The sequence below is a fragment of the Somniosus microcephalus genome, chromosome 6 (assembly GCF_052327205.1).
Source record: "Somniosus microcephalus isolate GS21.2 chromosome 6, FLI_Smic_1.0, whole genome shotgun sequence".
Lineage (NCBI taxonomy): Eukaryota > Metazoa > Chordata > Chondrichthyes > Squaliformes > Somniosidae > Somniosus > Somniosus microcephalus.
The window spans coordinates 124392774-124413936 of NC_140992.1; the positions used below are offsets into that span (position 1 = coordinate 124392774).

Below are 21163 nucleotides of genomic sequence, written 5' to 3' on the forward strand. Positions count from 1 at the left end.
AACCGGTTCCGATGTCCTAGGAACTTGAATCCCTCCCCCTGGCACCATTCCTCTAGCCACAGATTCAGCTGAAGTATCCTTCTATTTCTACTCTGACTAGCACGTGGCACTGGTAGCAATCCTGAGATTACTACCTTTGAGGTCCTGTTTTTTAATTTACCTCCTAACTCCCTATATTCCGCTTTTAGGACCTCATCCCGCTTTTTACCTATATCGTTGGTGCCTATATGCACCACGACAACTGGCTGTTCACCCTCCCCTTCCAAGATGTTCTGCAGCCGCTCGGAGACATCCTTGACCCTTGCACCAGGGAGGCAACACACCATCCTGGAGTCTCGTTTGCGGCCGCAGAAACGCCTATCTATTCCCCTTACAATACAATACAAATCGCTTTATTGGCATGATAAGGTACATCTTATGTTGCCAAAGCATCAAAATACATTTATGGTTGAACACATAAACGCGGTTCCATTCATACAGTGTATAAACAGGTATATCCCTGAGTTTATAAATATATTTTCGCCTTGTTTATATATATTCTTGTCTTAGTTTACTGGTTGTCCCTCTGTTCATGGCAAGCTGTAACATAGTGTGCCGCCAGTGTTACACAGCTTCTCTCCTCCCCCAGTAGGAATGGGAGTTTTTGGTTGTCAGTCAGATTTCTGAATTCAGGGCATATTTGTGAGAATTTTTGATAGAAATTCTCTCTGATGCTCTGATATTTTCCACAGGCTGTGAGGAAGTGCATCTCTGTCTCAACTACTCCCTGACTGCAGTGAGAGCATATCCTGTCTTCTCTTGGCAGCCTGGTCTGCCTGTGTCTGCCTTTTTCGATCGCTAGGCTATGTTCGCTAAGTCTGTACCTTGTCAAGGTTCTTCTCAGTTTGTTATCCTTTACCATGGTCAGGTAATCAGCTATGTTGTATTGTCTGTTTAGGGCCAAGTAGCAATTGAGTTTGCTTTGGGTTTTTGTTGTTTCTGCCCAATATGACAGATATTTTTCCTTTTGCTTAGCGACGATTGTGTTGGGTCGAATTCTTTGTGTTACCCTGTCACTGTCCTGGGGCTGGTTATTGTTAGTATTGTTATTAGTTACTTTATTGAGTCCCAGGACTAGTTGACTGAGGGTATTCTTCTTTATGGTCAGCTCTTGGCATTTCAGGGCGTCGTAGTGATAGCATTGGGGGTTGCTCATTTGTAGGTGATTCCAAAATTTGGTGGCTCTTTTTTGGATAGTGATTATTAATGGGTATTGGCCTAGTTCCGCCCTGCATGCGTTGTTTACTGTTTTCCTTTGAGTCCGGAGGATACTTTTACAGAATTCCGCATGTAGGATCTCAATTGGGTGTTTGTCCCATTTTGCAAAATCTTGTTGTGTTAGTGGTCCCCAGACCTCACTGCCATAGAGTGCAATTGGTTCAATTACTGATTTGAAAATTTTGAGCCAAATGCTAATTGGGATTTCTATTTGGATTGATTTTTTGATGGCATAGAAAGCCCTTCTTGCTTTCTCTTTCAGTTCATTCACAGCCAGTTTGAAGTTTCCCGTAGAACTGATTTTTAAGCCCAAGTATGTGTAGTGAGTGGTTTGTTCAATTTTGGTTGTTCCTACTGTGAAATTTATTGTGGGTCCATGTTGTTTGGATCTTTGCTGGAACACAAGGACTTTGGTTTTTTGGGGATTTATTGTCAGGGCCCAAGTCTGGCAGTACGACTCCAGCAGGTCCAGGTTCTGCTGTAGACCCTCCTTAGTTGGTGACAGCAGAACCAGGTCGTCGGCATAGAGGAGGAATTTAACCTTGGATTCATATAGGGTGAGGCCGGGTGCTGTAGATTGTTCAAGTAGTTTTGCCAATCCATTAATGTAAATATTAAAGAGTGTCGGTGAGATTGGCGAGCCCTGCGTCACCCCCCGCCCCTGTGGGAAGTATTTTGTTTGTTTGTCTCCAATTTTAACTGCACATTTATTGTTTGTATACATTGATTTAATTACATCATATGTTTTACCTCCTACCCCGCTTTCGATAAGTTTCAGGAATAAACCGTCATGCCAGATGGAGTCGAAAGCCTTCTGGAAATCTACAAAGCATGCGTAGATTTTGCTTTTGTTATGGTGAACGTGTTTGTCAATTAGGGTCTGTAGGGTGAAGATATGATCGGATGTTCTATAGTTTGGCAGGAATCCAATTTGGCTTTTACTCAAGACATTGTGCTCTTCAAGGAAGTTTATAAGTCTTTTGTTTATGATGCTACAGAATACCTTCCCCAGGTTACTGTTTACACAGATGCCTCGATAGTTGTTTGGGTCGATTTTGTCCCCACTTTTGTATATGGGTGTTATGAGTCCTTTGTTCCAGATGTCAGGGAAATAACCGACACTCAGAACCAAGTTGAAGAGTTTTAGGATAGCCAGTTTCAGTTTGTCGTCTGCGTGTTTAATCATCTCGTTTAGTATGCCGTCTGTCCCGCAAGCTTTTCCTGGTCGCAGGTCCTTGAGTTTTTCAAGAAGTTCTTTTTCTGTTATTATGGCGTCTAGCGGGTTTTGGTTATCTTTTATGGCCATTTCAAGCTTTTCAAGTTTTTTGCGTATTTGGTGTTGCTCTGGTCCTAGTGTGTTTTTCTGGTATAATTTTTCAAAGTGGTTTACCCATGTGTCCCCATTTTGAATGGACAAATCGTCGTGTTGTTTTTTGTGTAGTGTTTTCAAGTTGTCCCAGAAACAATTCGACTCAATGGATTCCTCCATGGAGCTGAGTGTATTCTTAATAAATTGCTCTTTTTTGGTCCTGAGTGTGTTTCTGTATTGTGTTAGCGTCTGACAATAAGTAAGGCGTAATTCCTCGTTTTCTGGATGTCTGTGTTTTTGGTTTGATAGTTTTCTAAGTTTTTTCCTCATGTTATGGCAATCATGGTCAAACCATTTTTCATAGTTTTTTGTTTTGGGTTTGTTCTTGCGAGCTTTCAAGTTTGCATTTGTTGCCAAATTATCAAAAATATTGTTTAGTTTACTAACTGCCCGGTTTACGCCTTCTTTATTGTGAGTGTATATGTTATCCAGAAAGGTGTCTAAGAGAGCTTGAGTTGATGCATTGCTAATTGTTTTCTGGTATTTTTCCGTGTCGTTTTTGGCCCATCTGTACGATTTTTTGGTGTTGTACAGTTTACTGGGTTGTGTTTCTATGTTGTTTGTTTCTGTCTTTTTGAGAAACATAGTAATTTGGCTGTGATCTGACAGTGTTGTTTGTGGTTTGACTGTTTACAATAGAATCCCCTATTACTATAGCTCTACCACTCTTTTTCCTCCCATTCTGTGCAGCAGAGCCACCCTTGGTGCCAGGAAGTTGGCTGCTGCTGCCTTCCTCTGATAAGCCATCCCCCCCAACAGTACTCAAAGTGGTGTATCTGTTGGAGAGGGGGATGGCCACAGGGGGCCCCTGCACTACCTGCCTGTGCCTAGTACTCGGCCTGTTGGTCACCCGTTCCCTTTCTTCCTGTCCAACCTCTACCTGTGGTGTGTCCAACTCCCTAAACGTGCTATTCACGATGTCCCGAGCATCGCGAACGCTCCAGTATGCATCCAATCGCAGCTCCAGCGCCGCAATGCAGTCTGTCAGTAGCTGCAGCTGCGTGCACTTCCTGCTCACGTAGTTGTCAGGGACACAGGAAGTGTCCCTGAGTTCCCACATATCGCAGGTGGAGCATATCACGGGGCCGGGCTGTCCTGGCATGATTTACCCTTTAATTAATTGAGTTTAAATTAAATCAATCAATTCCACTAATTACACTACAGTTAAATAGTTTACCAACAGTCCCCGCTGCACCAGAGAGACCTTAGAAACTATAAACCAATGTTAAATTTTAAAAAAGAGAGAAATATTCACTAACCAATCACTTACCTGCTTCCTGCTGACGTCACACTTTGATTACTTTTTACTTCTGTCCCCTGCTGCTGAATTGGTATGCCTCGCTGATTCGGCCAGTTTTAACTGCCGCTGCGCTCGATGCTGCTCTCTCCCAGGTCCAGCTGCTGTGGTCGGGCCTCGCTGAATCCGCCGGTTTTAACTGCCGCCGCACTTGATGCTGCTCTCTCCCAGGTCCAGCCGCTGTGGTCGGGCCTCGCCGAATCCGCCGGTTTTAACTGCCGCCGCGCTCGATGCTGCTCTCTCCCAGGTCCAGGCGCTGTGGTCGGGCCTCACTGAATCCGTCGGTTTTAACTGCCGCCGCGCTCGATGCTGCTCTCTCCCAGGTCCAGCCGCTGTGGTCGGGCCTCGCTGAATGGCACCGGTTTTAACTGCCGCCGCGCTCGATGCTGCTCTCTACCAGGTCCAGGGGTGTTTTCCACCTGAACACCCAGGATTTGGTCCACATGACGTCTCAAAACGTTCTCTCCCACATCCACAGTATACATCAGTGGTCCCTCTCTTGTGGATATTGCCCCTGGTTGCCACTTTTCCATCCGGAAATCACGAGCAAGAACTGACTGTCCCACACTGAAGCTTCTTGTTGGCTTAGCATTCAAATGTTTGAACTGTTTGTTCTCTACATCATGACGTACATTCGGTTTAAGAAGGTCCATGCGAGATCTCAGGTTCCTGTTCAGAAACATCATCGCTGGAGTCTGATTAGTGGCTGCGTGTACTGCGTTCCGATAAGCAAAGAGGAATTTGTCTATCTTGTGTTGCAGTGGTAGATTCTCACTGTACATTGCTTTGATGGCCTTCTTGAAAGTCTGTACGAATCTTTCTGCCAAGCCATTTGTAGCTGGATGGTACAGGGCAGATGTGTAGTGCTTGATTCCATTTTTCCTCATGAAACCTTGGAATTCGTCAGAGACAAATTGTCATCCACTGTTTGTGCAGATTTGTTCTGGTAGGCCATTTCTAGCGAACATGGTCCTCAGAACTGAATTGGTCTTTTCAGATGTGGTTAATTTCATTTTAATGACCTCGGGCCATTTGGAATGTGCATCGACTGCAATCAAAAACATGGAGTCCATGAATGGTCCAGCAAAGTCGATGTGCACACGTTGCCATGGTGATGAGGGCCATTCCCATGGATGGAGAGGGGCTTGTGGTTGTGCATTCTGGACCTTTTGACATCCTGAGCAGCTCTTTGTCAGGTCCTCGATCTGTTTGTCAATTCCCGGCCACCACACGTATCCACGGGCAAGGCATTTCATCTTTACCGTACCTAAGTGGCCTTCATGCAGTTCATCTAGCGCTCGGTTACGAAGCTTGGAAGGAATCACAACTCATGAGCCGCACATCAGTGTTCCCCGACACACTGATAACTGCTCCCTCCGAGCTGAGAATGCTGGAAACAATAAGTCACCATGCGCTGGCCATCCCTTCACAGTGATGTCATAAACTTTTGACAATGTAGGATCATTGCGTGTTTCTCTTTCAATGAGGGAGTTTGTCACTGGTAGCTGCTCAACTATTGTTGTGTGAAATACCTCTGCTGAGTCAACTGTTGTAGTTCTTTCTGAGGTCAGCAGTGGTAAACGTGACAAACCATCGGCGTTGCCATGTTGCTTGGTCCCCTTGTATTCAATGTCATACAAGTGAGCCCCTAGGAAGAGTGACCATCGCTGCAGCCGTTGTGCCGTTATCACTGGAACGCCCTTCCTTGGGTTGAAGACTGAAATGAGAGGCTGGTGGTCAGTTAACAGTGTAAAATGTTGACCATACAAGTAGTGGTTGAATTTCTTGACTCCCCACACAAGGCTGAGGGCCCCTCGGTCAAGATAACACTGAGTACCTAGGATCCCCTGCAGGACTTGGTCCATTGCCCTTTGCCAGATTGCAGGAGCTGATGCTATTCCAAATACCAGCCGATTGTACTGGTAAAGGCCTTTGTGCGTATTTATTGTCAGGTACTTCTTTGATGCATCATCAATTTCCATTTGAAGATGGGCCTGGGCCAAGCCAATCTTTGTGAAGCGTTCCCCTCTTGACAGGGAAGCAAAGATGCCCTCAATGCGAGGCAATGGGCACTGTACTGTGTGGAGGACTGGGTTAACAGTCACTTTAAAGTCTCTGCAGATGCGCACTTTTCTTGGCTTTCCTGGTTTTGTGCTGGAGGGTTTCTTCATCACTGGAACTATAGGTGTGGCCCATTCACTCCAATCCACCTTGGACAGGACCCCTAACTGCTCCAAGTTCTCCAGCTCTGCTTCTACTGAAGGGCGAATTGCATAAGGTACTGGTCTGGCCTTGTGGAATTTTGGATTTGCATTCTCCTCAATCTTAATTTTTGCTTTCATGCTCTTAAGTGTTCCTATTCCCTTCTTGAACACTTCCTGAGAGTCAGAGAGTATTTGTGACAGTCTCACAGGAGTGGTGTTGCTGTCCTCCTTTGCTGACACAAACAGTGCTTGGGTGGTGTGCCAATCCAACTGTATTTTCCTGAGCCATTCGCGTCCCAGCAATGGTGGTCCTCCATTTTCAGTACGTAGAGGTTCAATTGCAGTATTTTTTTTTCTTTGTATGTCACTGTCACTTTTATTTTACCTTTGGGGCACACTCTTTGTCCTGTGTATGTCTTTAACAGTACTTTAGTCGTTTGCAGTCATGTACAGAGATCACTGTTAAAGCTGAGCCTGTGTCCAACTCCATTTTCAGCCTAACTCCTGCCACTTCTGGAGTAATCCATATTATTCTGTGATCCTCTGTCTCTTTCACACTGTGTAGTTTCAGACAAGCCAAATCCTCTTCCTCTGAGTCTGTGTCACTTTTGTTTTATCTGAACTGTTTCCAGTCACGTGGTATACCTTCTTGTATCTTTCTTTGAAAGGTTTCTTGTTTTCAGTCACTTGATGTACCTTCTTGTTACTCTGTATTGTATCAGTTTTCTGCTTCTTATTTGCTTTGCAGACTCTTTCAATGTGCCCTTGTCTGCCACATTGTCTGCAGTCTTTGTCTTTAAACCAACAGTTATTGTGGTCATGTGACATTTTGCCACAGCAATAACACTTCTTTTCTTGTTTCAGTAACATTTTATTAGTTGAATATTCCAGGGATTTTTGTTGAATTTCTAAAGCAAAATGATCTTGGAGTGTGTCCACTATTTGTTTGAATGTTTTGTTTGCTGGCTTTTCAGGGGTTATTAAACTACGTAGCAGCCCATATGTCTTTGCACCCATAACAGTCAGCAAAACAGTGGCTTTCTTTTCTACTTCCACTCCATTAGCCTCACAGTACAACTCCACTCTTTCAATGTAAGTTGCCCAGTCTTCAATGCTGCTATCAAGTGCTGCAATAGTGCCAATCATCGCCATTTTTTTTTTCCAAACCTGTTTTTCTTTCTTTACTAGTTAGCTAGCGTCATGCAAGTCACTGTGCACTTTTCACTTGACTTACATATCCCCTGCCTAGCTTAGCAAGTGTACTCCATTTTCTCTGCCTTCTCGTTCCTTTCTTCCAAGTTTCGGTGTCCTCTGGATGCGATGCCAGAATAGGAAGACGTAGGTTCGTAATTCTCGTCGCCAATTTGTTGTGTTTGTACCGCTATACACAACTACATAAAATAATAAAGCAGCAGAGATTGAGAGTAACTTCAAGTGATCTTTACTGGTTAACTGGAACTTCGGCACTGGCTATACAAATCGATACGCGTCTGTTATATACGCTCGTGTAGTGTCCGCGTATCAATAACACACGGACTGCAGGAGAACGGTAATAACAGGTGTTTACTGAACAGAGGGTATGCTGGAACTGAAAGTGCAGAAGCCTGCTACGGCTTTATATACAGGTGTGGTCACTGCCGGTACTACAGTATAAAAGCAGTTCTCTCTTAAAGGTACAGACACAACAGCTCGCAACTAAGGATGTACATCCGCAAAACAAAGTAGTCCCTTCAATGTTGTATACATTACACCTCCAATGGAAATGACTTTGCGTGAAGCAGGGGCTGGATCTTGTCGGAGAAGTGGGGTATCCACTTCGCATAATAGGCGAACATGCCGAGTGCCCGACGAAGAGAGCCAAGATTCGTAGGGGGAGGGAGCACCTGAAATGGACAAAGTCGCTCCGGATCTGGTTTGATGACACCGTTGCCCACCCAGTAGCCAAGGATGCTGACTGATGGTACTGATTTCACAGATTTGGACTCATTTAAGGTTAAGTTGTGACGACGGAGAACGTCAAAAAATTTCTGGAGATTGGCATCATGCTCGTTCTGGTCATGACCAGCAATGGTGATATTATCCAGATATGGAAAAGTGTCCGTTAAGTTCTCCTGTTTGACTAGGCTATCCATTGCCCATTGAAAGACGGCCACCCCATTGGTGACCCCAAATGGAAGGCAACAAAACTGATAAAGCTGACCATTGGCCTGAAAAGCCGTATACTTTTTGTAAGAGTCCTTTAATGGTACTTGATGATATGCGCTCTTTAAATCAAAAGTTGAAAATACCTTGTAATTGGCAAGGTTATTGACCATATCATCGATGCGTGGTAGCGGGTAGGCATCCAGGTTGGTATACTGGTTAATAGTTTGTGAGTAATCGATGCAAAGACATTTCTTGTGTTGCTTCAGAGGATTTTTAACAACAACGACTTGAGCCCGACAGGAAGATGAACATGGCTCAATGATACTGTCAGCTAGAAGGCGAGAGATTTCTGCCTCGATAAAGGATCGATCATCTTGGCTGAAACGTCGTGATTTAGTGACTGTGGGCTTACATTGGGGGGAAAGATTGGCAAACAAGGCGGGCTCGTTGAGCGAAGCCGCCAAAAGCGCACAAAATGGTACTTTTGTAAGCTCCAGCTTTGACCCTCCAAACTCGAAAGTGAGTCTTTTGTGTTGTTTCTGGAAATCCTGTCCCAGGAGCACATCACTGCATAGGTTTTTGAGCACCCCGAGCCGGGTGGAGAAATAAGTGCGGCCATTGAGAATAAGGTCGACAAGACAAAAGCCAGAAGAGTTGGTGGTCAGTGTTGTCAGAGCCATTGCAATTTCCCTGTCTGCAGGGTAAATACGCAGTTTTAACTTACTGACAGCCCGCTCACTAATGAAGCTGTCAGAGCTGCATGAGTCGATTAGTGTGCTCAAAATGTGTCCATTTACCGAAAACTTCGTAGCTACATGGGACAGATTTTGGGGAAAAACAGCTGTGATGGGGGGAGGGGCAGTTTTACCCTTGACAGCTGTAACCTTAGTCGTGGTTCTTGGGGGAGGAACAGTTTCATAGATAGTAGCTGTAACCTTAGTAGTGGCTCTTGGGGGAGGAGCAGTTTTATAGATAGTAGCTGCAAAACTAACAGGAGCTCTCAACCGGTATACCTTAGAAAAGTGGCCTTTCTTGCTGCACTGATTGCAGGTTGCGTTACGAGCAGGACAAAATTTCCTATAATGGAACGCACCTCCTCAGAAGAAACACTTCCTTCCAGATTGCCAAGATGCCGCTAGGGCGGGGTCGTCATCAGTGTAGGCTTCTAGGGTAGGGTTGTCATCCACTAGGTTACAGCCATCATCAGTGAGGGCTTCCGCCCGAGACCTATCGAAGGAGTCATTAAAAGCGATAGCAGCAGCCCGTGCATGAGGTAAAAGATAGGTATCGGCATTCCTCTTTGCTAAGTCCAGGGAATATGCCTGGTCATAAGCAGCCTGTAACTCGAGGGCTTTATTCTCCAACAGATGCTGGCGTATGAAGGGTGACGTAGTCCCATTAATAAAAGAATCACAAATTAACTCCTCCTGGTACTGTTCAGCTGTGACAGCTTTAAGATTACAATCCTTGCTGAGCCTGTGAAGTTTCTGAAGGAATTCGTCAAGTGATTCCCTGGGTTGTTGTCGCGTTGTGGCCAGTAGATGCCGAGCAAAAATTTTGTTTGGGGCCTTAACATATAGTCGCTGTAATATTAGGATAGCGGAGTCATAGTCTACACAGCCTTTGATATAGTCAAACACATGAGGAGATACATAATTGGCAAGTATCTCTAATTTATCAGGAACAATCTCACCACACACCCTGAGGAAGTTGCGGAAGGTACGATACCAGTGTTTCCATACCTTAGCAGTTGTAGGTGAATTCGGGTCCAGGTCAAGACGGGCAGGTCTGAGTAGTTTGTCCATGATGGATTAATTACTATGCCGGAGTTCCCTTCTGCAGTTGAAGTCATAGCTGGCTGTTCCCGAAGACACTCAGAGCGTGGAGTCGATAGCAAGTTGATTAAATTGACATAATAAAACTCACTACGCACTTGGTTCAAGTATAAAGCAAGGCTTTAATCAACTTGTTTCAAAACATGGAGGTCTAGTTGTACTTCACTAGTTCCTGTCTTACAATATGTCTCTGGGCAAGCTGGGCCCACGCCCGAGTATTTATACTCCTTGGACAGCGCCACCAGCTGGCCGTCCAGTTGGAGGGTGAGAGAGTTGGATCTCAAACCAGCATACTAAGCTTAAATAAAGGAGACTATGAAGGTATGAGAGCAGAGTTGACTAAAGTGGACTGGGAAAATAGATTAAGGTGTAAGATGGTACATGAGCAGTGGTGTACATTCAAGGAGATATTTCACAACTTTCAAGAAAAATATATTCCACTGAGGATAAAGGGACATAAAAGAAAAGACAGCCATCCGTGGCTAAGTAAAGTAATAAAGAATAGTATCCGACTGAAAACAAGGGCATATAAAGTAGCCAAATCTAGTGGGAGGATAGAAGATTGGGAAGCATTTAAAAGCCAGCAAAGAATAACTAAAAGATTAATTAAGAAAGGGAAGATAGATTATGAAAGTAGACTAGCAAAAAATATAAAAACAGATAGCAACAGTTCCTACAGTTATATAAAAAGAAAAAGGGTGGCTAAAGTGAATGTTGGTCCCATAGAGGACGAGACCGGGAAATTAGTGGTGGGGAACATGGAGTTGGCAGAAACGCTGAACAAATATTTTGTATCAGTCTTTACAGTAGAGGACACTAAAAATATCCCAACACTGGACAAACAGGGGGCTATAGGGGGGGAGGAGCTAAACACGATTAAAATCACTAAGGAGATGGTACTCGGTAAGATAATGGGAATTAAGGCGGATAAATCCCCTGGACCTGATGGCTTACATCCTAGAGTCTTGAGAGAAGTAGCGGTAGGGATTGCGGATGCATTGGTGGCAATTTTCCAAAAATCCCTGGACTCAGGAAAGGTCCCAGCAGATTGGAAAACTGCTAATGTAATGCCCTTATTTAAAAAGGGAGGTAGACAAAAGGCTGGAAACTATAGACCAGTTAGCCTAACATCTGTGGTTGGTAAAATGTGAGAGTCCATTATTAAGGAAGCAGTAACAGGACATTTGGATAAGCATAATTTAATCGGACAGAATCAGTATGGTTTTATGAAGGGGAAGTCATGTTTGACAAATTTGCTCAAATTCTTTGAGGATATAACAAACAGGGTGGATAAAGGGGAACCAATGGATGTGGTGTATTTGGACTTCCAAAAGGCATTTGACAAGGTGCCACACAAAAGATTACTGCACAAGATAAAAAATCACGGGATTGGGGGTAATATACTGGCATGGATGGAAGATTGGCTATCTAACAGAAAACAGAGAGTTGGGATAAATGGTTCATTCTCGGGTTGGCAATCAGTAACTAGTGGTGTTCCGCAGGGGTCAGTGCTGGGACCCCAACTCTTTAAAATCTATATTAACGGTTTGGAGGAGGGGACCAAGTGCAACGTATCCAAGTTTGCCGACGATACAAAGATGGGAGGGAAAGCAGTGAGTGAGGAGGACATAAAAAACCTGCAAAAGGGCATAGACAGGCTAGGTGAGTGGGCAGAAGTTTGGCAGATGGAATATAATGTTGGAAAGTGTGAGGTTATGCACTTTGGCAGAAAAAATCACAGACCAAGTTATTGTCTAAATGGAGAGAAACTGCAAAGTGCTACAGTACAAGGGGATCTGGGGGTCCTGGTCCAAGAAACACAGAAGGTTAGTATGCAGGTACAGCAGGTGATCAGGAAGGCCAATGGAATCTTGGCTTTTATTGCAAAGGGGATGGAGTATAAAAGCAGGGAGGTCTTGCTTCAGTTATACAGGGTACTGGTGAGGCCACACCTGGAATACTGCATGCAGTTTTGGTTTCCATATTTAAGAAAAGATATACTTGCTCTCGATGCAGTTCAGAGAAGGTTCACTCGGTTGATTCCAGAGATGAGGGGGTTGACTTATGAGGAAAGGTTGAGTAGGTTGGGCCTCTACTCATTGGAATTCAGAAGAATGAGAGGCGATCTTATCGAAACATATAAGATTGTGAGGGGGCTTGATCGGGTGGATGCAGGGAGGATGTTTCCACTGATGGGTGAGACTAGAACTAGGGGACATAATCTTAGAATAAGGGGCTGCCGTTTCAAAACTGAGATGAGGAGAAACTTCTTCACTCAGAGGGTAGTAAATCTATGGAATTTGCTACCTCAGAGAGCTGTGGAAGCTGCGACATTAAATAAATTTAAAAGGGAGATAGACAGTTTCGTAGCTGATAAGGGAATTAGGGGTTACGGGGAGCGGGCAGGGAAGTGGCGTGAGTCTAGGTTCAGATCAGCCATGATCCTATTGAATGGCAGAGCAGGCCCGAGGGGCCGTATGGCCGACTCCTGCTCCTACGTCTTATGTTCTTATGTTATTTCATGAGTCTTTTCTTCATGATGATGAGATTTATAACAGACAACACTTCAAAAAGTATTTCATTAGTTGTAAAGCACTTTGCGACATCCTTGTGTCATGAAAGGTGTGATGTTAATGTCTATCTATAACATCTTTTCAACTATGCTCACTCCCCAACCCTGCTGGAGTTTGTACTCACTCTCTGCCAGAAAAACAAAAAAACAATCATTAATAATCGATACCTGCAAGTCATTACAAGAGACGTGTGATTCAGCTCCTATCACAATCTGTGAGGGCAATGATCGGGGCAGGTTATAAACACTGAGTAAGGCCAGAGATTAGATTACAGCCATTAACTCACATTTGTAACTGTAATTGTTCATAATAAAAATAGTTTAAATAGTTATTCTTTCTTTGCAAAATTTTGCATTCATCAAGGTGAGGGATGTTAGTGCTGGAGAATGCTAGGGGATTCCTGCCCTTTTAGGTGTCCAGTGTAATCCAAGATCTCTGCATTTCTCCAATTCTGGGCTCTTGTCCATTGCTCACTTCCTTCGCCCCACCATTGGTGTTCATGCTTTCAGCTCTCTAGGCCCTAAGCTCTGGAATTCCCTCACTAAACCTCTCTGCATCTCCAACTCCCACTCCAACTTTAAGACACTCCTTAAACCCTAACTCTTTCATCAAGCTTTTTATCACCAATCCTAATATTTCCTTCTTTGGCTTGGTTGTTGCAGATTGTTGTTGTAAACATCAAGCAATCCCAGGGCAGATAGAGCACAGATGAATGCAGAAAGAAGCATTTCCCTACACTGTCTCAACAAACACTCCCAGGGCAGGTACAGCATGGGTTAGATACAGAGTAAAGCTCCCTCTACACTGTCCCATCAAACACTCCCAGGGCAGGGTCAGCACGGGTTAGATACAGAGTAAAGCTCCCTCTACACTGTCCCATCAAACACGCCCAGGGCAGGTACAGCATGGGTTAGATACAGAGTAAATCTCCCTCTACACTGTCCCATCAAACACTCCCAGGGCAGGTACAGCACGGGTTAGATACAGAGTAAAGCTCCTCGACAATGTCCCATCAAACACTCCCAGGGCAGGTACAGCGAGGGTTAGATACAGAGTAAAGATCCCTCTACACTGCCCCATCAAACACTCCCAGGGCAGGTACCGCACGGGTTAGATACAGAGTAAAGCTCCTCTACACTGTCCCATCAAACACTGCCAGGGCAGGTACAGCGAGGGTTAGTTACAGAGTAAAGCTCCCTCTACACTGTCCGATCAAACACTCCCAGGGCAGATACAGCACTCGTTAAATACAGAGTAAATCTCCCTCTAAACGCTCCCATCAAACGCTCCCAGGGCAGTTAGACCACGGGTTAGATACAGAGTAAAGCTCCATCTACACTGTCCCATCAAACACTCCCAGGGCAGGTAGAGTATGGGTTAGATACAGAGTAAAGTTCCCTCTACACTGTCCCATCAAACACTCCCAGGGTAGGTACAGCATGGTTAGATACAGAGTAAAGCTCCCTCTACACTGTCCCATCAAACACTCCCAGGGCAGGTACAGCACGGTTAGATACAGGGTAAAGCTCCCGCTACACTGTCCCATCAAACACTCCCAGGGCAGGTACAGCACGGGTTAGATACAGTGTGAAGCTCCCTCTACACTGTCCCATCAAACACTCCTAGGGTAGATACAGCACTGGTTAGATACAGGGTAGATCTCCTTCTAAATGTGTCCTATCAAACACTCCCAGGGCAGGTAGAGCACGGGTTAGGTACAGAGGAAAGCTCCCCCTACACTGCCCCATCACACACTCCCAGGGCAGGTACAGCACGGGTTAGATACAGAGTAACGCTCCCTCTACACTGCCCCGTCAAACACTCCCAGGGCAGGTACAGCACGGGTTAGATACAGAGTAAAAACCCCTCCACACTGCCCATCAAACACTCCCAGGGCAGGTAAGCAGGGGTTAGATACAGTGTTAAGCTCACACTATACTGTCCCGTCAAACACTCCCAGTTCAGGTACAGCACGAGTTAGATAGAGCGTAAAGTTCCCTCTACATTGTCCCATCAAACACTCCAGGGCAGGTAGAGCATGGGTTCGATACAGAGTAAAGCCCCCTCTACACTGTCCCATCAAACACTCCCAGGGCAGTTACAGTACGGTTAGATAAAGGGTAAAGCTCCCTCTACACTGTCACAATCAAACACACCCAGGGCAGGTACAGCATGGGTTAGATACAGAGTGAAGCTCCCACTACACTGTCCCATCAAACACACCCAGGGCAGGTAAAGCTCGGGTTAGATACAGAGTAACGCTCCCTCTACACTGCCCCATCAAACACTCCCAAGGCAGGTACAGCACGGGTTAGATACAGAGGAAATCTCCCTCTACACTGCCAATCAAACACTCCCAGGGCGGGTAAGCAGGGGCTAGATACAGTGTTAAGCTCACACTATACTGTTCCGTCAAACAGTCCGAGTTCAGGTACAGCACAGGTTAGATACAGCATAAAGTTCCCTCTACACTGACCCATCAAACACTCCCAGGGCAGGTAGAGCATGGGTTAGATACAGAGTGAAGCTCCCCCTACACTGTCCCATCAAACACTCCCTGGGCAGGTATAGCATGGGTTGGATACAGAGTGAAGCTCCCTCTACACTCACCCATCAAACACTCCCAGGGCAGGTACAGCACGGGTTAGATACAGAGTGAAGCTCCCTCTACACTGTCCCATCAAACACTCCCAGGGCAGAAACAGCACTGGTTAGATACAGAGCAGATCTCCTTCTAAATGTGTCCTATCAAACAATCCCAGGGCAGGTACAGCACGGGTTAGATACAGAGTAAAGCTCCCTCTACACTGTCCCATCAAACACTCCCAGGACAAGTACAGCATGGGTTAGATACAGAGTAAAGCTCCCCCGACACTGTCGCATCAAACACTCCCTGGGCAGGTACAGCATGGGTTGGATATAGAGTGAAGCTCCCTCTACACTGCCCCCTCAAACTCTCGTAGGGCAGGTACAGCATGGGTTAGATACAGAGTAAAGCTCCCTCAACACTGTCCCCTCAAACACTCGCAGGGCAGGTACAGCACGGGTTAGATACAGAGTAAAGCTCCCTCTACACTGTCCCAACAAACACTCCCAGGGCAGGTACAGCACGGGTTAGATAGAGAGTAAAAATCCCTCTACACTGCCCATCAAACACTCCCAGGGCAGGTAAGCAGGGGTTAGATACAGTGTTAAGCTCACACTATACTGTCCCGTCAAACACTCCCAGTTCAGGTACAGCACGAGTTAGATAGAGCGTAAAGTTCCCTCTACATTGTCCCATCAAACACTCCAGGGCAGGTAGAGCATGGGTTCGATACAGAGTAAAGCTCCCTCTACACTGTCCCATCAAACACTCCCAGGGCAGTTACAGTACGGTTAGATAAAGGGTAAAGCTCCCTCTACACTGTCACAATCAAACACTCCCAGGGCAGGTACAGCATGGGTTAGATACAGAGTGAAGCTCCCACTACACTGTCCCATCAAACACACCCAGGGCAGGAAAAGCACGGGTTAGATACAGAGTAAAGCTCCCTCTACACTGCCCCATCAAACACTCCCAAGGCAGGTACAGCACGGGTTAGATACAGAGGAAATCTCCCTCTACACTGCCAATCAAACACTCCCAGGGCGGGTAAGCAGGGGTTAGATACAGTGTTAAGCTCACACTATACTGTTCCGTCAAACAGTCCGAGTTCAGGTACAGCACGGGTTAGTTACAGCATAAAGTTCCCTCTACACTGACCCATCAAACACTCCCAGGGCAGGTAGAGCATGGGTTCGATACAGAGTGAAGCTCCCTCTACACTGTCCCATCAAACACTCCCAGGGCAGGTACAGCATGGGTTAGATACAGAGTGAAGCTCCCTCTACACTGTCCCATCAAACACTCCCAAGGCAGGTACATCACGGGTTAGATGCAGAGTGAAGCTCCCCCTACACTGTCCCATCAAACACTCCCAGGGCAGGTACCGCACGGGTTAGATACAGAGTGAAGCTCCCTCTACACTCACCCATCAAACACTCCCAGGGCAGGTACAGCACGGGTTAGATACAGTGTGACGCTCCCTCTACACTGTCCCATCAAACACTCCCAGGGCAGGTAGAGCATGGGTTAGATACAGAGTGAAGCTCCCCCTACACTGTCCCATCAAACACTCCCTGGGCAGGTATAGCATGGGTTGGATACAGAGTGAAGCTCCCTCTACACTCACCCATCAAACACTCCCAGGGCAGGTACAGCACGGGTTAGATACAGAGTGAAGCTCCCTCTACACTGTCCCATCAAACACTCCCAGGGCAGAAACAGCACTGGTTAGATACAGAGTAGATCTCCTTCTAAATGTGTCCTATCAAACAATCCCAGGGCAGGTACAGCACGGGTTAGATACAGAGTAAAGCTCCCTCTACACTGTCCCATCAAACACTCCCAGGACAAGTACAGCATGGGTTAGATACAGAGTAAAGCTCCCCCGACACTGTCGCATCAAACACTCCCTGGGCAGGTACAGCATGGGTTGGATACAGAGTGAAGCTCCCTCAACACTGTCCCCTCAAACACTCGCAGGGCAGGTACAGCACGGGTTAGATACAGAGTAAAGCTCCCTCTACACTGTCCCAACAAACACTCCCAGGGCAGGTACAGCACGGGTTAGATACAGAGTAAAAATCCCTCTACACTGCCCATCAAACACTCCCAGGGCAGGTAAGCAGGGGTTAGATACAGTGTTAAGCTCACACTATACTGTCCCGTCAAACACTCCCAGTTCAGGTACAGCACGAGTTAGATAGAGCGTAAAGTTCCCTCTACATTGTCCCATCAAACACTCCAGGGCAGGTAGAGCATGGGTTCGATACAGAGTAAAGCTCCCTCTACACTGTCCCATCAAACACTCCCAGGGCAGTTACAGTACGGTTAGATAAAGGGTAAAGCTCCCTCTACACTGTCACAATCAAACACTCCCAGGGCAGGTACAGCATGGGTTAGATACAGAGTGAAGCTCCCACTACACTGTCCCATCAAACACACCCAGGGCAGGAAAAGCACGGGTTAGATACAGAGTAACGCTCCCTCTACACTGCCCCATCAAACACTCCCAAGGCAGGTACAGCACGGGTTAGATACAGAGGAAATCTCCCTCTACACTGCCAATCAAACACTCCCAGGGCGGGTAAGCAGGGGTTAGATACAGTGTTAAGCTCACACTATACTGTTCCGTCAAACAGTCCGAGTTCAGGTACAGCACGGGTTAGTTACAGCATAAAGTTCCCTCTACACTGACCCATCAAACACTCCCAGGGCAGGTAGAGCATGGGTTCGATACAGAGTGAAGCTCCCTCTACACTGTCCCATCAAACACTCCCAGGGCAGGTACAGCATGGGTTAGATACAGAGTGAAGCTCCCTCTACACTGTCCCATCAAACACTCCCAAGGCAGGTACATCACGGGTTAGATGCAGAGTGAAGCTCCCCCTACACTGTCCCATCAAACACTCCCAGGGCAGGTACCGCACGGGTTAGATACAGAGTGAAGCTCCCTCTACACTCACCCATCAAACACTCCCAGGGCAGGTACAGCACGGGTTAGATACAGTGTGAAGCTCCCTCTACACTGTCCCATCAAACACTCCCAGGGCAGGTAGAGCATGGGTTAGATACAGAGTGAAGCTCCCCCTACACTGTCCCATCAAACACTCCCTGGGCAGGTATAGCATGGGTTGGATACAGAGTGAAGCTCCCTCTACACTCACCCATCAAACACTCCCAGGGCAGGTACAGCACGGGTTAGATACAGAGTGAAGCTCCCTCTACACTGTCCCATCAAACACTCCCAGGGCAGAAACAGCACTGGTTAGATACAGAGTAGATCTCCTTCTAAATGTGTCCTATCAAACAATCCCAGGGCAGGTACAGCACGGGTTAGATACAGAGTAAAGCTCCCTCTACACTGTCCCATCAAACACTCCCAGGACAAGTACAGCATGGGTTAGATACAGAGTAAAGCTCCCCCGACACTGTCGCATCAAACACTCCCTGGGCAGGTACAGCATGGGTTGGATACAGAGTGAAGCTCCCTCAACACTGTCCCCTCAAACACTCGCAGGGCAGGTACAGCACGGGTTAGATACAGAGTAAAGCTCCCTCTACACTGTCCCAACAAACACTCCCAGGGCAGGTACAGCACGGGTTAGATACAGAGTAAAAATCCCTCTACACTGCCCATCAAACACTCCCAGGGCAGGTAAGCAGGGGTTAGATACAGTGTTAAGCTCACACTATACTGTCCCGTCAAACACACCCAGTTCAGGTACAGCACGAGTTAGATAGAGCGTATAGTTCCCTCTACATTGTCCCATCAAACACTCCAGGGCAGGTAGAGCATGGGTTCGATACAGAGTAAAGCTCCCTCTACACTGTCCCATCAAACACTCCCAGGGCAGTTACAGTACGGTTAGATAAAGGTTAAAGCTCCCTCTACACTGTCACAATCAAACACTCCCAGGGCAGGTACAGCATGGGTTAGATACAGAGTGAAGCTCCCACTACACTGTCCCATCAAACACACCCAGGGCAGGTAAAGCACGGGTTAGATACAGAGTAACGCTCCCTCTACACTGCCCCATCAAACACTCCCAAGGCAGGTACAGCACGGGTTAGATACAGAGGAAATCTCCCTCTACACTGCCAATCAAACACTCCCAGGGCGGGTAAGCAGGGGTTAAATACAGTGTTAAGCTCACACTATACTGTTCCGTCAAACAGTCCGAGTTCAGGTACAGCACGGGTTAGATACAGCATAAAGTTCCCTCTACACTGACCCATCAAACACTCCCAGGGCAGGTAGAGCATGGGTTCGATACAGAGTGAAGCTCCCTCTACACTGTCCCATCAAACACTCCCAGGGCAGGTACAGCATGGGTTAGATACAGAGTGAAGCTCCCTCTACACTGTCCCATCAAATACTCCCAAGGCAGGTACATCACGGGTTAGATGCAGAGTGAAGCTCCCCCTACACTGTCCCATCAAACACTCCCAGGGCAGGTACCGCACGGGTTAGATACAGAGTGAAGCTCCCTCTACACTCACCCATCAAACACTCCCAGGGCAGGTACAGCACGGGTTAGATACAGTGTGAAGCTCCCTCTACACTGTCCCATCAAACACTCCCAGGGCAGGTAGAGCATGGGTTAGATACAGAGTGAAGCTCCCCCTACACTGTCCCATCAAACACTCCCTGGGCAGGTATAGCATGGGTTGGATACAGAGTGAAGCTCCCTCTACACTCACCCATCAAACACTCCCAGGGCAGGTACAGCACGGGTTAGATACAGAGTGAAGCTCCCTCTACACTGTCCCATCAAACACTCCCAGGGCAGAAACAGCACTGGTTAGATACAGAGTAGATCTCCTTCTAAATGTGTCCTATCAAACACTCCCAGGGCAGGTACAGCACGGGTTAGATACAGAGTAAAGCTCCCTCTACACTGTCCCATCAAACACTCCCAGGACAAGTACAGCATGGGTTAGATACAGAGTAAAGCTCCCCCGACACTGTCGCATCAAACACTCCCTGGGCAGGTACAGCATGGGTTGGATACAGAGTGAAGCTCCCTCTACACTGCCCCCTCAAACACTCGCAGGGCAGGTACAGCACGGGTTAGATACAGAGTAAAGATCCCTTTACACTGTCCCAACAAACACTCCCAGGGCAGGTACAGCGCGGGTTAGATACAGAGTAAAGTTCCCTCTACACTGTCCCATCAAACACTCCCAAGGCAGGTACAGCAGGTTATATACAGAGTAAAACTCCCTCTACACTGCCCCATCAAACACTCCCAGGGCAGGTACAGCACGGGTTAGATACAGAGTGAAGCTCCCTCTATACTGTCCCATCAAACACTCCCAGGGCAGGTACAGCACGGGTTAGATACAGATTAAATCTCCCTCTACACTGTCCCATCAAACACTCCCAGGTTAGGTACAGCACAGGTTAGATACAGAGTAAAGCTCCCTCTGCACTGTCCCATCAAGCACACCCACGTCAGGTACAGCACGGGTTACATACAGAGTGATGCTCCCTCTACACTCTCCCATCAAACACTCCCAGGGCAGGTACAGCACGGGTTAGATACAGAGTGAAGCTCCCTCTACACTCTCCCACCAAACACTCCCAGGGCAGGTACAGCATGGGTTAGTTACAGACTGAAGCTCCCTCTACACTGTCCTATCAAACACTCCCAGGGCAGGTACAGCACGGGTTAGATACAGAGTAAAGCTCCCTCTACACTGTCCCATCAAACACTCCCAGGGCAGGTACAGCATGGGTTAGATACAGAGTAAAGCTCCCCCTACACTGTCCCATCAAACACTCCCTGGGCAGGTACAGCATGGGTTGGATGTAGAGTGAAGCTCCCTCTACACTGCCCCCTCAAACTCTCGTAGGGCAGGTACAGCATGGGTTAGATACAGAGTAAAGCTCCCT

At 46.8% G+C, this 21163-nt stretch overlaps 2 pseudogenes; both read left to right on the top strand.

Annotated features, from left to right (window-relative positions):
- Nucleotides 1–13630: 13630 nt before the first annotated feature.
- Nucleotides 13631–15788, top strand: LOC147116057 (uncharacterized; annotated as a pseudogene).
- LOC147116058 (uncharacterized) lies at nucleotides 15656–20313 on the top strand (annotated as a pseudogene).
- Nucleotides 20314–21163: the final 850 nt, after the last annotated feature.